At 36.7% G+C, this 16289-nt stretch overlaps 1 protein-coding gene across 1 annotated transcript in view; it reads left to right on the top strand.

The window, feature by feature from the left end:
• Positions 1-16289, top strand: part of coro2ba (coronin, actin binding protein, 2Ba) — a 39850-nt gene that overhangs the window by 7156 nt on the left and 16405 nt on the right. The window lies entirely within an intron of this gene.

Genomic DNA, 16289 nt, shown 5'->3' on the forward strand with positions numbered 1-16289 from the left:
TGTGAAATTATTTGTAATTCTTCTCCAGAGAAAATAGAGAAACAGGAGAGAAGGATCAGCATTCTCTTGATTACCCACATCCCCTTTGTGTGTGTGCATGGGTTTTTGTACATGTGTTTGTGCAGTCAGTTCACTGAGGACATAGGATTAACTTCCTCTTTGTGGACTTTGAGACAAAGCAATAAATGCAAAAATAAATACATAAGGGGTGAGATGATTGGCATGTTGACATTGATGCTGGGTTATAAAGACACATCACCTAAAGCACAAACTTGGCACCTATCCTGCAGCACTCCATGTTTCACAGAGCCCTTTTAATTTCTACCTCCCTCTCATTAGCAAATAGTACAGGTTAGGAGTCAAACACATTTGGTTGCAGTTATAATTAATATGCTATACCCTTCGAGTTCACAAAATATATCTACCAATTTGCAGCCATATCATGTCACTTATAGAAAGATAATAAAATTTTTCTCATTATGACTAACACATTGCATGTGATGGATATATTTTCTTTTCCCTTTAGCCATACCTGTTTTATCCTACAGAATCAACATGGCAATTATTATCAAGATGAGATATCAATACAGTTTATTTTCATTTAAGATACAATTCATTTTTATGCAATGGAGAACATAAAGTATGTATAAAGAAAATGGAAGGAAGATAAATTATGATAGCTGTAATGATATGTTAAGATTTATTGAGATAACTCTCACAGATGGACCCTCTGTATATCATATAATTCCAATCTGAGCAACACTTTTTCATATGTATCCTTTACTTCTACAGTGCACTCTTCTAATTTAAAAAACACTGTTTTATGTAGTTCATTTCAAAAGTACATTTCATGATTTTGGTACACACCCAAAACAGATGAGACATATGGGATGGACGGCATATTGCCATGGTTGGCATAGTGAAAATGAGTGGCCTCCAGTTGATGCCTGTAAATGTTCTTCTCTCGGCGTGCTCTTTAATTACTCACTCCACAGTGATTAAAAGGGACTCTGGTAGCAGCACTGGTCACATCAACTTAAAAGTTCTCAGGCAACATTACAGAAGTCATATGGCAGAAGAGCACAGCACAGCCTTTCCCAAACACACACACACACACATATATATATACATATATATATACATATATGTATATATATGTATATATATATAAATATATATATATATATATATATATATATATATATATATATATATATATATATTTGTTTGGTTTTTGTTTTTGCAGTCTGAGTTTGTCTTTACTGATTTTCTTTTTTTCTTTTTTTTTCATTTAAAGGAACTAAACATTCTTTGGTATTACAGCAGTTGCTGTCACACAAGAGGCTCTTTCTTTTGGATAATTGCAACACTGGCTGAATTGCATGCAGCAGATGTAAGGGTGTTACTTATATCAGTGATAATAAGTAATAGCAGTCCATTACTCACCTCCCATCAGTTTGCATTTGGGCATTTTTTTATTTATCTATTTATTTATTTTAATTGCTATTATCTCTGTTTTAAGGGTCTGCAGGCCTGATTGGAGAGATAATTGATTATTGTTTGCGTACAGCATCAAGCTGGATGTTAACATTTTTAGTGTTTTATACTACTTTTAGTTCAGAGACAGAAATCAAGGAGTCAAGTTTGTGCAGAATGGGGAGGGGGGCTACTTTATGCATGTTTGTGCGTGCAACTGTATTAGAGACTTTGACTGTTTTTTTTTGTTTGTTTGTTTTTTATTTATGTAGTCTCTTTTGATGTGTGCAAAGGCTCGTTTTGTTTTTAATATGCATAAATTGATTTTTTCATGTAAAGCACTTTTTGTTGCCCCAGCATGAAAGGTGCTTTATAAATAAAGTTTGATTTGATTTGATACAGTGTCCAGTTCTCACATGGTTTTCTGATTCAGATGTTACAGATAAAGTGCTCCTGAATGTCATATTCATGAGGCCAGTTTGGGACCACTACAACTTTGTGGTGTGTTAGCATCCCTAGTCACATTGCTGTTTTAATCCATCTTTTACGGTCTGATGCTCACAGATCTTTAAAATTTGAGTGAAACTCAAATGGACACAACACACACATTGCATTCAAATGAATTCATCCCCTGAAACTAATCTGTTCTTTTGATTGTGGAATACAATCAGTTTTAATTGATATAGTTGCACTAGTAACACTGCAGTGGTCCCAGACAGTGAGTGTGGTCCATTCACTCATTGAAACAGCAGCTGCCTGAATAAGAAACTTGATTAAGTGTAATAGAAAAATATTTTGAAATCACATTCCTGGCACAATGTTGACAATTGCAGGAATGTGTTTCATCTATGTTTGATAATGCACCTTTATTATTCTTAATAGGATCAATGCAGAAGTTTTGTGATTTGTTTATTCCTCATACATGGCATGGTGAAAAGATGTGAGACAAAGTAATGTCCTTTAGTCGTGTAGCATTTCTTACTACATGATACATTCTGCATTTGAACATGTATATATTTTGCCATGGTTATAGTGATACTAAAGAGCTGAGTGAATGTAAGAGAGCCATAAGTGTGGAGTGGGGCAGGAGTGAGAGTATATTGACGATTCTACCACCTACACCATCTCTCACAGATGTAAATTCATCAGGTTCAGATTCAGCGCTGTATTTCTCCTATTGGCATTGATCAGTAAATACAGGTATGAGCCTCTCCAGCACAGAATGCTTAAGATTTTTCAGTCTCTTTTCAGGTGCTGTCATTTTTTTTTCTCTTGTGTCTTTCATACTCTCACATTCTTCATATTTGGCATATTTTTAATAACTCCACTTCAGTCTGAGCTCCATTAAAAGTATCAATATATATTTAGTTAGTCATGGTGGGCCACAAACTGATGAGCCCCTGAGAAGATCACAAGAAAATAAGTACATAAGCCTCTTATAAAGGTTGCAGTGTATGATGAAAGTGTCAGCTTTGAGCCACAGATAAAGCCTGGTTTGTCAGCATTTTATTTGACGAGATTTGCTAGAGAAATCTGTTTTAAAAGCAAAGCTTGACTTTCACTGACATTTGTAGAAATCATTGAAGAAGGAGGTACTTTACTAAAACAGATCATGCAGCAGAAATCTTGAGGTGGTTGGTCCTTCAGACTTTATGTACCTAAAGCTGCTGCACTGGTTGTGTTCAAAGGTAAGGGAAAAAGCTAAAAGAATAAAAATGAGTGTTAGTGTTTGGTCAGGCTTTGTAGAAGGACAGATCATGTAAACAGAGCAATGTGCCCTTGTGGTAAGCTGATGTGAATACGTTTATCGCTGATCATAAAGATCATGTATCTGTTTTTATCCTCCTCAGACAAACTGTCAGACCAACAGAGGAGTTAGCAGCTTTACCAAAAGGTGAAGATAAGGAGAATTTTTATTTAAACCTAGATATTTAAATATCACAAATAATGTCAAAAGTACTTTACTGGTGTCTTAAACCTTCTATAGTATTATTAATTTCAATGCATTCCTGACGCCATTGTCTTTATCACAACTTTGAAATGTAGCTTTAAATGTCAGTCATTTCAGATCTCTTTTTGGGGAATTTGTAATTGAATCCAGCTGTCTGGATTTCAGTTTCTGCCTTAATGGGAACACAATGTGTCAAAAGAAAAGTCCAGTAACAGAGATGAGAAACAATGAGCCTTTAGAAATGATCAGGATTCCAATGACATCAGACTTAAACCGAATTCCCCTTTAGTTGCAGAATTCTTAATATGTACTACACTAACAGTTCATTCAAACTTTTTAATTAAGACTTTGCAAGCATTAATAAATCATTTTATTAAATGAAAGAAAATCTTTATGTGTTTGTGTGTGTGTGTGTGTGTGCATCCATCCAATCTGCCTGTTGTGTTGCAGAGACCCTTGTGTTTCATTATATTTCATTACGTTAAGTGACAGCAATCTTTACATTTCAACATTAACTGCACTGATATTGATGTAATAAAGGGCAGTGACTTGCATATCTTTATATTTTAGTTTTGGAGAAATGGAACACTTTTCATTTTAGTTGGCTTTTTGGTGGGTGATATTTTAGGTCAGAAGACAGCATGACGTACTGCTAATTGAAATCCTCTGAATGGCACATGTTGATTGACAAAATTAATTCTCTATGGGAGTTATTGTTTACTGGCTCTCACCAGCTGAGAGCCAGCTGTGTCTGCACCAGCATTTTCACTGTGAGTTCTGACTGCGGCTGAAAGATTAATAAATGACCTGGCACATCAGTAGGGTCCATGATGATGTACCGGGTCGTTTATTTAGCTAGGTGCTTTGTGGAAAGAAACAGAGTGGAAATGAGCAGAGTAACACATGTCCACAACATACAGGAAAATGGGGATAGAGGGAATGTTAAGAGCAGGAAACATCAGTTGATGTAAACTGTGTCTTCTCCTGTCTGTTGCATTGCATTCTTCCATGACAAAATTAACAATGTGGAAGGTATAGACCAGGGATAACTCTGGTCCTCGAGGGCCACTTTACTTTAAGTTTTTATGTTTCCCTGCAATAACACACCCAGGAGCAGAGTTAGTGACCTTTGATGTAGACAGTGTTGAACTCTGAGATGCAACATTTTGCAAATTGCATACTTTTGTGACTTCACAGCCTTTTCTAGAAGGCTTTCGCTAAAAAATAAAATGTCCAGATCAGTAGATGAAACAATGAATTATCATTAGATGGCTGTGTTCCTGTAAAGAGACACATCAGACATCACTTTAGTTAGCTCTTTTTGGGACTGTATGTTGTTTTCAGGAATATTCCACTCAGAAAAGCTCCTAAAAATTAGTGTTAATGAAAAATTCAAATAATATCTGTGGCAGGAAATAGCGTATATATATATATATATATATCCATAGATGGAATATCCATGATGGTTTGGTAGTGCATTAGTGTAAAATGCATGGTCTACTGCTTGAATATATACTCATGATCGTGTTTCAAAGTGGTCATAATGCATGGCCTACAGTTACATCTCAATTATTTTCTATCTATTAGGCTACTCTAGCACATGGGCTGGGCAATCCTGTACACACAATTAATTTTAAACATGAAGGCTAGCATAACAGCAGCATGCATGTTTTACATACGCTATTTGTTGCAAATTATGAGCTGTACTGCAACTAAAAAGGAAAGCAAGATTAATCATATATCTATTAAATAAAAAGTCACACTTACAGCATTTTTAGAGAATGAATATAGTTAAGGTTTCTTTGGAAGAACGGATTCCTGAAATAAGGTGTTTTACCCCTGTCTCATATCTGTAGCCCAATAGTTTCCTAAGGAATTATCTCCTATAGTTTCTCAATCCATGAAGAGGTGTAGCACATTTATGTTCTGAGATTCTGAGGAACCCAGAGTTTCCAGGTCTTGTGACAACTCTCCTGCAGTTTATTTGCAGGCCAGTCTTCTGCATTTCAGTTTGGCGAGAACAAATAAAATCCGAACATGTTGTCAGTTCTGCATCTGAGTTAAACATGTACAGTCTGTTTATGTGTATATTCATTTTCATTTTCATCCTGGTTGAATTTCACTTTGTATTGCCTTGATTACAGGTTCAATTCCAAAATCAGAAGTAGTCTCAGCTTTATTGGTATCTTGCCACTACATTTCTACATTTTTAAATGCATCTAATTATCTATTTAACTGTGACAAGGCCATTTCCAGCTGTGTGTCCCTTAACTGGAATGTTTTGTTAATATTACTGACTGACAACAGCCAACAGAATTTCAATACCATGTACCCACTACAAAACGTAATTCTGGCATTGAATAGGAGATTTGGCTTCACTTTTAATTCAAACTCCCACAGTGGAAATTTTAAGTATCCGAAAAACTCAGCTGTGTACTTCCAAATTGTACAATTCAACATTTTTACCAGGACAAAACTATCCATGCCTTTGAAATTGCTCATGGTATGATTACCTTCTCGTTCAGTTAATGGGGATCTATAAATATGTTCATCTTTGCAGATCGGTCATAAACTTTTGAACCAGAAATCCAATTTAAGAAACCTGACTGCATAAGATAATATGCACCTGTAGTACATTACCTGGAATGGGAATATTCGCTTTCTATCCTTTCAGGAACAGTGAGTCAGAGTGAAGGTTGCTTGTCACTGAAGATGCAAATCCTGGAGGTGTTTGGCTAGCCAAGGAGGCTGTAGGTTGAGGTCCAGAAGGTCCAATCTCCTGGACCTACTGGCTTTAACTAGTACAGCTCAATGAACCTAATTTACCAATATATTTTTACAAATCTTCTTAAATTTGTTCTTAAGTTGTACTTAAGTAGTTTTTTTTCTTACAAAAACCTACCAACAGGTTAACGACTGTGTTCGTAAAATGCAAAATTATTTGCATCTTTTCTCACAGATTGGTAAATGCCAATCTTTTGTAATTTGAAAGGATGTGCCTGTTGGCCCGACTTTGCATAAGTAAACACATAAAAAATGCCTATAAAAGGTCAAGACCTACGAGTCGTCTGATAGGGCCGGGCGATGCTCTAAATTTTTGTATCAATCCAATACCAAGTAAATCCAGGGCAAGTATCACTGATATCGATGTGATACTGATACCTTTCGCTTAAAATTTCTCAATCATTTAATGATTTTGTGTTTAATTATTGATCATGATTATGATCACAATAAAACAGTACAAAGATTTTTGTCGAATAATTTTTATTTAAAAAACGTATTGACAAGTGAGCAATTTAAATGAAAGCTTTTTTGTAAACAATATAAAATAACAACATTAAAGTAAGAAAATAATAAAATTTCTCTGTTATTCCCTTTTATTACACAAAATTGTCTATAAAATGAAGTCAGTACAAATTAGCTAAGCAAAAGCAAATCCAATGACTGGTTGGCTCCCATCCACATTCTTTGACTTTTTGACCCCTAAGAGGTCTGCAAGAAAAATATCAATCTCATCACACCGGTATCCAAAGATACTGATACTAGCATTGGTATCAATACCATTGATATTTGATCAATCTGTGCAGCCTTACCATGTGCAAAGACAGATGAGGAAAAATAGCAAACAGAATACCAAAAGAATGAATGCAAACAAAAAATTATAGGATGTGCACTGAAACCTGATTGTTCTTATTCTTAAAGTGATAATGAGCACACATTGAGATACAGAGCATATTAAAGCAGTTATAAGTACAAACAAGTAATTAATTACTCTTGAACCTCACAGTAGCCTGGAGTTTGGTCCCATATTTGCGGTCCTTGGTCCTTTTAACTTGCTTTTACCCTCTGTGATGTGTGTGTGTGTTTGATGAGAAGGGGTGGGGGGTGGGCTTGCTGCTCTTGGGTTGGGGTTCTGGGGGATTTTACTCTCTGTAAAGCACCTTGAGTTGCTATTTTTATGTATGAACGGTGCTATATAAATAAAGTTTGATTTGATTTGATTTAAGACACACATCCTCAAGGTGTCATGGCTAAAGCGGGGAAAAGATAGACTGCTGGATAATTTTACATTACATAGCCTACTGTACCTTCAACCGTTTGTAAAGCCAATCACCACCTGCTGTGGCATCTTTTTAAGATGTGGTGCACCAGTGGAGTGAGTGGTGCATCTAATGAAACCTCCAGGTGAGTCGGTCTGTATAAACCAAGTAAACAGGGCAGGGCCCTGCAAGGCCCAGTTCCTCAATCCTATGTTTCATGCTGTTACCTGAGCAAGAGCCTTCCATGGTTAACTCTTGTCACTTCCCATGGCTTACTGAATACTTCAGCTCTTTGCTTGTTCACCTAGCCTCTTCTAACTTCTCCTAGTTGTTTGCTAGCTTGTCATTTCCTCTTCTCTCCTTTGTAGCGACACAGAGGTTCTGGCTGGCACCCTTGGAATTTTGCCCAGGAAATAATTTGATAATCAACTAATAGACACAAGGCCCCCAGATTTGTTAATCTCCCTTTTATGTTAGCTTTCAAGCATCTTTTAAATAAGAAATGTTGTTGCATCCTCGTGGTATTATTTGTCAAGGCGTCCTTTTAACCACTGTTTAATAAAGTGAATCTACAGACAGGTTTGATGTCCAGCCCATGCAGAACACAATGACTTAAAAAAAAACATGATATGCAGAAATAAGAATACAGCACTGATAACATAGTGAGCTCAAGTATAACTTTGGAAATGAGCAAATTCAGGTGGGAGTAGATGGTGCAGACAGAGCCTCTATTGTTAAATATCATCCTAAATTAAATAGTTGCCTCCATAGAGGATAGTAAAATTAGGTCTGACTTTACATCTGGCTTTTAAACTGGGACACATAAGCCAACTGTAGCTCTAGAAGTCCAATTGGCTGACTGGCAATTGATGGATTAATGCAGCAGACTGGAAAGTTGTGCAACATATCCAACATATTGTCAGCTACTGAACTTTGCCCCGTCGTGTTGGCTGCTAAATCCTGATTGAAAGTGTGTAATAAACTTTTAAAACATTGAAAAAACTCACATTGGATACTGTATGACTAGGCAGGTGTATATAGAATGACAGTAGTGCTTGTACTGTATTCCTGTGATTGGTATTCCCTGGGTGAGCTTATCAGCACAGTGGCTCTTCTGAATTAGGTCAAATTCAAAACACATTAACCTTCACCCACATATGGGAATACTGTCATTTTAAAAGTGGCTTAACAAACTCACACACATGTAAAACATGCCTATTTCTGTGTGTGCTTTTTTCAAGACAGAAGAAGCCCAGTTTGTTTGTTCTCTTTTGTTTTTGTTGAAACAGAAGTCTTGAGAACACAGTATTGTGAAAGCAGTGGAGAAATTTATTTCTGCCCTTGAATCATTCAGTAGAGCCTGTCAATACTCAACAGATCTAGATTACATGTATATCAATTGCTTCATTAAGGGGGCCTTATTTTGTTATGTCTCTACATTCAGTTTTCATTGCATTGAAAACAACAGGTTTTAGAGATTTTTTTGACCTATTTATATATTTTGTGCACGTTCACGAGAAGGAAGGTAGACCCACCTTCACCCAGTGTAAGGCAGAAGAAACCGAGATGGACATCACAATGTTTTCAGTGTCAGCATGTCTCACAAGAAATGCTTCAATGCTTCTTCTGCTGTGAGGGAAAGCTACATTTGTTCAAATTCCCAAGAGAAATAACGGTTAGACAGCAATGGATGGAGTTTGTTTTTGGGAGCCAGCCACAAATTTTTCCCAGCATTTGTATTTGTAACCAGTACTTCACTGAAGACTGCTGGATGAATAAGGGCTGGTATAACGAGGGGTTTGCGACCAGGCTTTAGCCAAAAGGAGAGTCTGTTCCTACAATCAAGTACTGCATTTCTGATCCTGAGCCACAAACTGTAAGTAAAACCAAATAAGTTGTCTGTTTTGTTTTGATAGTTAGTGTGTGATCAAACTAAAGTAATTAATCCACACTTGCTTTACCTGATCGCTACTAGTTGGTAACACACATGTAATGATAACCACAAAGTTAGTGATCAACACTGTAGATGGAAATGCTCCAAATGTAACAACCAGGTTAAAAACACCCAGCTGATTAGCCACTTGAGACAACAGGTGTACATGGAGTGGTTAGAAATACAGCTAACTATAGTGCAACAATGCATGAAAGTGTTAGCCAATAGCATCATTAACATCTATTTCTTGGCAACAGATGTTTTCCACCTCTGTCGGCATTGTGGGACATTTGCCACATGTACACCCATTAACAGGGGCATGTATAATTATATAAGGCGAGTGAAGGATGACAAACAGCGTTTTATCAGACTATAGCAGGTACGCAGAGTATTTACCAAACAGATGCATCCTGCTGCATTCCTTGCTGTAGGCTGCTGAGTTGCTCACTCTCGTTTTTGGGGTCTGATTCAGGCTCAAACACGTACGGCTGTATGTTTTTTGTTGACATACTCCCAGCAGTTGACCAATCAGAAGCAGACCGCCTCAGGGGAAGCGGGACTCAGGGTGGAAGAGTCTCATTCTGCTTGTTTCTGGCAGAGGCTGATCTGAGCGCCTACGGAGAGGATCAATATAAAATAAATAAAGGGGTTTGTGAAAAATGCTGGATTGATTCCTGCCTTTTGGACACACATTTTAAAATAAATTAGCCTGAAATGAGCATAACAGACTGCCTCTCACCTGCTAAAGTCTGGGTTAGGCTTCCGCTGCCCCACAACCCTTCAGTGGACAAAGCAGTATAGATAACGGATGGTTGGATGGATGAGCATAATAGAGCCTCTTTAAGTATCAAGGAGCCATGAGATTACAAAGAATCCACCTTGTACTCTGATATTCAAGTCAAATACAAAGACATCAGTTAACTATTTTCTCTCTTAACAAAATAAGACAGAGCTCTGTGACCACCTTAGCCTCACTTCATAATGTATCCAAAGCACAAAGAGCAAGTAATGTCCTGTTAAGCAGCTTAATTTCACCAGTCATCTCCATCTTTAGTTCTGGACTTCAAAGCTTTGTGCCTCCCCCGGTTTGGGTGATAAAATAACTTTTTATTAAACCTGTGAAAGACTTAAATGACATCAAATCAGTTTTCAGTTTCCATGTGTTGTTGTGTCAGGAATGAGTTTGTTTGGATTTTTGTTGTTGTTGTTGTTGTTGTTGTTTTATAAATAGGTACTAAGGTTTTGAATAACAATGCTGGGTTAGGTTAAGTTAGGTCATTTATTGCCATGGCTTTAAAGCACATATGTTATTAATAACACTGACAATGATTTTTTTAATTCAGATTACTCAGTAAGCCATGAAATGATCCTGAAACTCAAGCAGCTACAATAAATCCAGCCTTCAATAGTTTAGATTTTCCTACTGTTGTTCATGTCAAAATGTCTTTAATGGCAAGCTTTTTAGTGCAGAGATTTAGCATTTTGTTCTGAAATGCTTGCAGTGTCATGCCCCCACTTGTCCTCTTGTATCTGTTGCTCCAGATTTGTGGAGTTTGTATCTTTCGCCCAGCCTCTTGTACTTGGTAAGCCCTACCAGTAAATTTATTGTAGTTTTAACAGCATAGTCTTGAAGATAGTTAGACCACCCAATCCTTTCTCCCATGACAGGGTCCTAATCTAGAAGGATAAAAACCTTTTTTCGTCACAGGTCAGCTACTCTTTGACAACTACTCAGGTCAGCTACTCATTAAGATGTAAGTTTGTAAGAGTCTCAGAGCACCTATTACTCTTTTAAAAGCTGTTAGGGGTTGGTTGGACATCAGGAAAAGAAGAATTCTGGGTGCCTTTATTAAGATGTTGACTGGCCTGGTCAACACATATTCTGCAAGAACACAAAACATTGCTCTTGTTCACGAACAAAATGGTGTCATTTTGTCTTTGCAGCCCTGGTTTGGGAGTTTTTATAGCTTGTTCCTGACACACCACCCAGGCATAACAATTTTCTTCTAAGAACAATTGTGTGATTGGTCAGAATTTGAAGGGGGCGTGGTTCATAGAGAATATGCCATGCGTGAAATCATTTCTGCTTTTTTGCCAGTTAAAAAAATTCAACAAGGATGGATAGTTTTAAGGAACAGCTGGTCAGGATCGGGAAAAAGCTCTCAAGTACACGTTTCCATGTTAAATCCCGCCCCGCCGCGGACAGTTTCTCCCGAAGGATGAAATAACCGGGCAAAAACTAACTTTGTACTTGCTACCTAGAGAATAAGAACAAAACTCTCAGTTCTTGTGGAGAGTGTAACAGGCTTTAATGGGCTAATAACTGATAAAAGAACAGACAGGATCACAACTTTCCTTTTATTATGAAAGATTATAAAACAGTGGTCTTTTTCTTATGCTTGTAGATTTTTTTTTTTTTTTTTTTTTTTTAGTTCTCGTGGTTCTTTCCAAGCGTTGGGTTAAATGACCAATGGTCCATCAATAATCACCAAACACAATAACTCAAGAGATCTGAAATCATAACTCACTTGCTGGATAATCATTCCTGAGCTGTTTCTGTGGTCTTACCTCATTTATGGATTTCAATAACCTGATCAAAGTGCTCTTTAATCACCGGCATCTTGGGCTCATTGCCTTGTTTCTGTCTTTATTTTTTTCTCTCTTTTTTTCTATTTGAATCACCGCCAGAGGGATTTCATTTTTGGAGATGATGAGATTTGTGCACTATGATATAAATCAACTGTCTCTAATGCTACTGTTATAAAAGTTTGTGTGCTTTCTCCTAAATCACAGTTCCAGAAATCTTTATATACTAGTGTAGCTCAAAGCTATCTGTCACATGAAGAATGAAAATCTTTATGTATTTAAAGATTAATTTCAGGTATCAGAGGAGGCAATAACTTGCCAGTAATGTGCATTCTGAAGCGATGATGTCAGGATATTATTCACCAAATGATATAACTTAAATGTTTCTTGGTCATTAATATTTTAATCCTTTAATGCAGGAATGGATTTTTTTTTTTTTTTTTTTAATATTATGAAGATTTCAGTATTTGCCACACACGATTTAAGCAGCTTCAGCTAGTACAAGTGTGTGTCTGCTACAGAGCAGGCAGGTGGTCTGACAGAGCGGAGTTAATCTCTGTCTGGTGAAAGCCGCCTCTGCTCCTCCTCTCTGTCTGCCTTTTTCTTTCTTTAAATATTTCATCATTCCTTGTCAACCAGCCTGCCCTCTGTTACTCATGTTTTTCTTTTTATCCCGTCTTCTCTTTAACCTTAAGCGCCTTATTATATCTTATCTTCTGCATTTCCTCCCTCCCTCTGCCTTGTAAACCTTTTGTTTTTGTTTTGTTTTTTTCTAATTTTCTGCCTTCCTTCTGGACATTTTCTTCACCTTGCCTTGCCAACCCCCCTCTGTCACTCAGGGTTTGAGGCCCAGCTTGCATCATTATGCTCCAAAAAGCATGTGGCAGAAACTCCTGGGGGGAAAGGAGAACCGCGCACAGGGGAGATGATTAATTTAGACCATCCTTCTGGTTTTTGGATGACTGACCTTTTAAGAGCAATAGGAAAAAAATGTGTCTCTGATTTATATTTGAATAGGAAATGTGGTATGCATTAGTGAGAAAGAGAAAAAGACTCTAGGAAATAGGAAATAATACAGTCTATATCTGTAGTAATTATATTAACTGTATGATAACACCTCTGCTGCTGGTAACAAACTCCTTTAATCCTACAAGGGATTCTGGGATACCTACTTGTGCTGTGCTCTGATAAGTGCCATTTAGCTTGGTTTATGTCTTCCTTGTATTAAGGTATTGTGCTATTTGCATTGCTGCTCTTAATGGCATTGAGTTGAGTCCTAAAAGCTGCTATTAGCTGAGCTTTATGCATCTCCTGTCATTAACAGAGAACTCTACAGGTTATGGTTTCACCATCCTCTTAAAAACAAGTTAATTCAGGATCTTTGTGGTCATTGCATTACATACATTAAGATATCCACAAAGATGGATTCAGTGAATTTTAGACATTAATCAGTCCAATATTGGGGTCTGAGTCATTCTCAGCAGCCCTTGTGACCTCTCTTTTCAAGTTATAGAAACGAGTGAAGGCTCAAATAAAAAATTACCTTTCCAACATTCCTGAACCGGCCATCTGGAAAATTCAACAGGACTCCAGATGGAGTGATTCACTTTGGATTGCTGGATCAGTTATGTTAAATATATTTTGTGCTATTTTATTCCATTTGCTGCTTGCTAACAGCTGCAGTGTCTTTTTTTTTTTTTCTTTTTTTTTTTTTTGCATTAGTTCTTATACTGCTTTAAAAATGCATTGTTGTTCTGTTTTGACTTTTAGCCTAAATGTTTGTGCCTTTTTGTCTACATCAGTCCTTATTCTTTTTTGTAGCTGGTATGGGCAGCAGGTAATCTCCCATGGAAACTTGGAAGGGCACCTTGCAGTGAGGCCAACCATGTTTTATTGGCTGCTCACATTTTTGTTTACAGCACTAGCTATCATAAAACATAACCTGGGTAATAAATAAATAAATAACTCCCATTGAAATATTGAATGCCAGTAGTGATTTGATTTTTACAGATGGAAAGAAATCTTAATTTAAAACAAAGAACATCACAGTCATGAACTGTAAAACATGATATCTTGGTTTTCTTCTCTAGAGTCTGTTGTCTTTTGAGGTGTAATGCCTGTATGTCAATTTTTAAACCTTTTCATGGTCTGTCATTATTTTAAAACAGAAAATTCTGTACTAGATATAAACCCTCAATTTGCTCTTAGACTGTGATTGTTGAGTTGTAATAATGAGCTCATAAAAAAAGAAAACAGCTAAGAATGATATGTTCCCATCATTTAAAAGCTTGGGTCAGTGTTTGTTTCCACAGGGTTTAACCTGATTTTCATTCCCCTATAAAACAAAGTAAATTAATTAATATTATTTGAAAAAAAAAGGATTAAACTTGAGTAGTATACAAAAGAAATGTGTTCATCGTCCTAAGACATGCTAAGTCAATGATGCTAGTACTAGATAACTTGAAAATATTAATGTCCACTTTGCTTAAATAATTTGCATTTTCATAGCAGAGAAGGGTCTTATATAATAACAACCATCCCATCATGCATTGCCATAGCAGTGGTGAAAATATTAAACAGTTTCAGCCAAACTGTGATACTTCCTGTGTGAGTTGGACATAGACAGCCAACTTCACACTGAGGGACATTTGGCCAGTGGAGCCAGAAAGATTTCACTTTTGTGAATTGTGCTCCTTGAAGAGATGGGAAGTCATTGAAATGAGTGTACAGTGTCAGTGCTGGAGAAGAAGAACAGAAAGCAGAACATGTATGGTGGCATGGCAGGCCTTAACTGTATGTGAGTGACAAGACATGCAGCGCTGTGGATTTCCCTTTTGAATCTGTTGAATGTGAGCTCAGATGGTTGCACTTCCGCTTTTGGCAGCAGCATTAAGGAAATCTTGATTGGAATCATTTAACCCATTCATTTCATTTAGTGCTGTTTGAATGGCCTTTATAGGATTCATAATGAGTCAGTATCCTGCCATTGACTGTGTGTCCTGCTTGACTGCTGCTGGGACTATGGAAAATTACAGCCAATTTATGTTATTCTTTGGAAAATTGATGTCACTAAAATGGTTTTAAGTGGCCTGCAGCTGTTAAGTATGAAATATGATATTTTGGTATTTTTAATTTTTTTTAACTGAGAATCAGTTATTCACCTATTTAGAAATGAGAAAGGGCCTTGAAAGCTTTTAGAGAGACAAGGAAAGTGCTTTGCACAGTGGAGCAGTATTGTCTTGAGGCAACATGTTAAAAAAAAAAAAAACTCAATAAACACTCTGCTCTCTGGAGTGCTCTGCCTCACAGCTATGACCACTACTGTAAATGCACACTGTTACAAATGAGCAGCACATGGATGAGGACGTAGAGATGGAAATAAACACACATGTGTAATGCATAAACACTGAGTCAAAGGGCCAAGGCAAACCTCCTTCACAGTGAACCTGAAGGGTTCCATTCAAACACACATACAATTATCAAGGGATGCAATTTTCACTATAACACCTGCGTCTGCGTGTCGACCTGGCCAGGGGTTGTTTCAGAAATCTGTTTGTGGTGAACATGCTGAGACTTTAGAGCCCATCACAGCAATGTCAACAGTTTCATCAAACCTTTAAATTGGCATTTGGACCGTTGTATTTACAGGATTTTTAACCTTACTGGTATGTTTTTGTCATTGGAAAGATACTAACAAATCCTGGCAAGAAAATTTGTTCTGTTTTTATTTTGTTTTTGCTTTTGTTTATTATGTTTTGTTGCCAATGGAGTCATGCATTTAAATAGAACTAAACACTTAACACTGATGATTAAATTAACTTAAGCTATTTTAAATGCCATTTGCACCTCAAGAACACATTTCAGACCATAGTAACATAATGATTATAATATGTGGGTCACAGATTTCAACCGCATCTAATAAGTTAATAATAACTCTAACATGATAAAAACGCCTTTGACACCAAAGGAGATTATGGAGACTTATATAATAATTATTTATTTTCAAAACTATATTCAAAGTTATTATCTAGAAAGTAAAAAATATACAAGTAATTTTTAACTGAGGATGAAGTTTTTGTTTCTCTCACTGCCTCCTTAGTAAATGCATACAACTCACTATCGAATTTTTTATAACATATACTGTTAGCATCATAAAATAATTGCCCCAAGTTACATTTTGGCAAAACTGGGATATCTGCCTAACTCTACTCTCTTAACACTGCTGATTCAATGTGCATAATTTCCTATAAAAACCAGTAAAAACCTTAAACCTTAAAATAGGACTCAGGCAATTGTGCTGACA

This window comes from Melanotaenia boesemani, chromosome 1 (genome assembly GCF_017639745.1).
Source record: "Melanotaenia boesemani isolate fMelBoe1 chromosome 1, fMelBoe1.pri, whole genome shotgun sequence".
In the NCBI taxonomy this organism is placed as follows: domain Eukaryota; kingdom Metazoa; phylum Chordata; class Actinopteri; order Atheriniformes; family Melanotaeniidae; genus Melanotaenia; species Melanotaenia boesemani.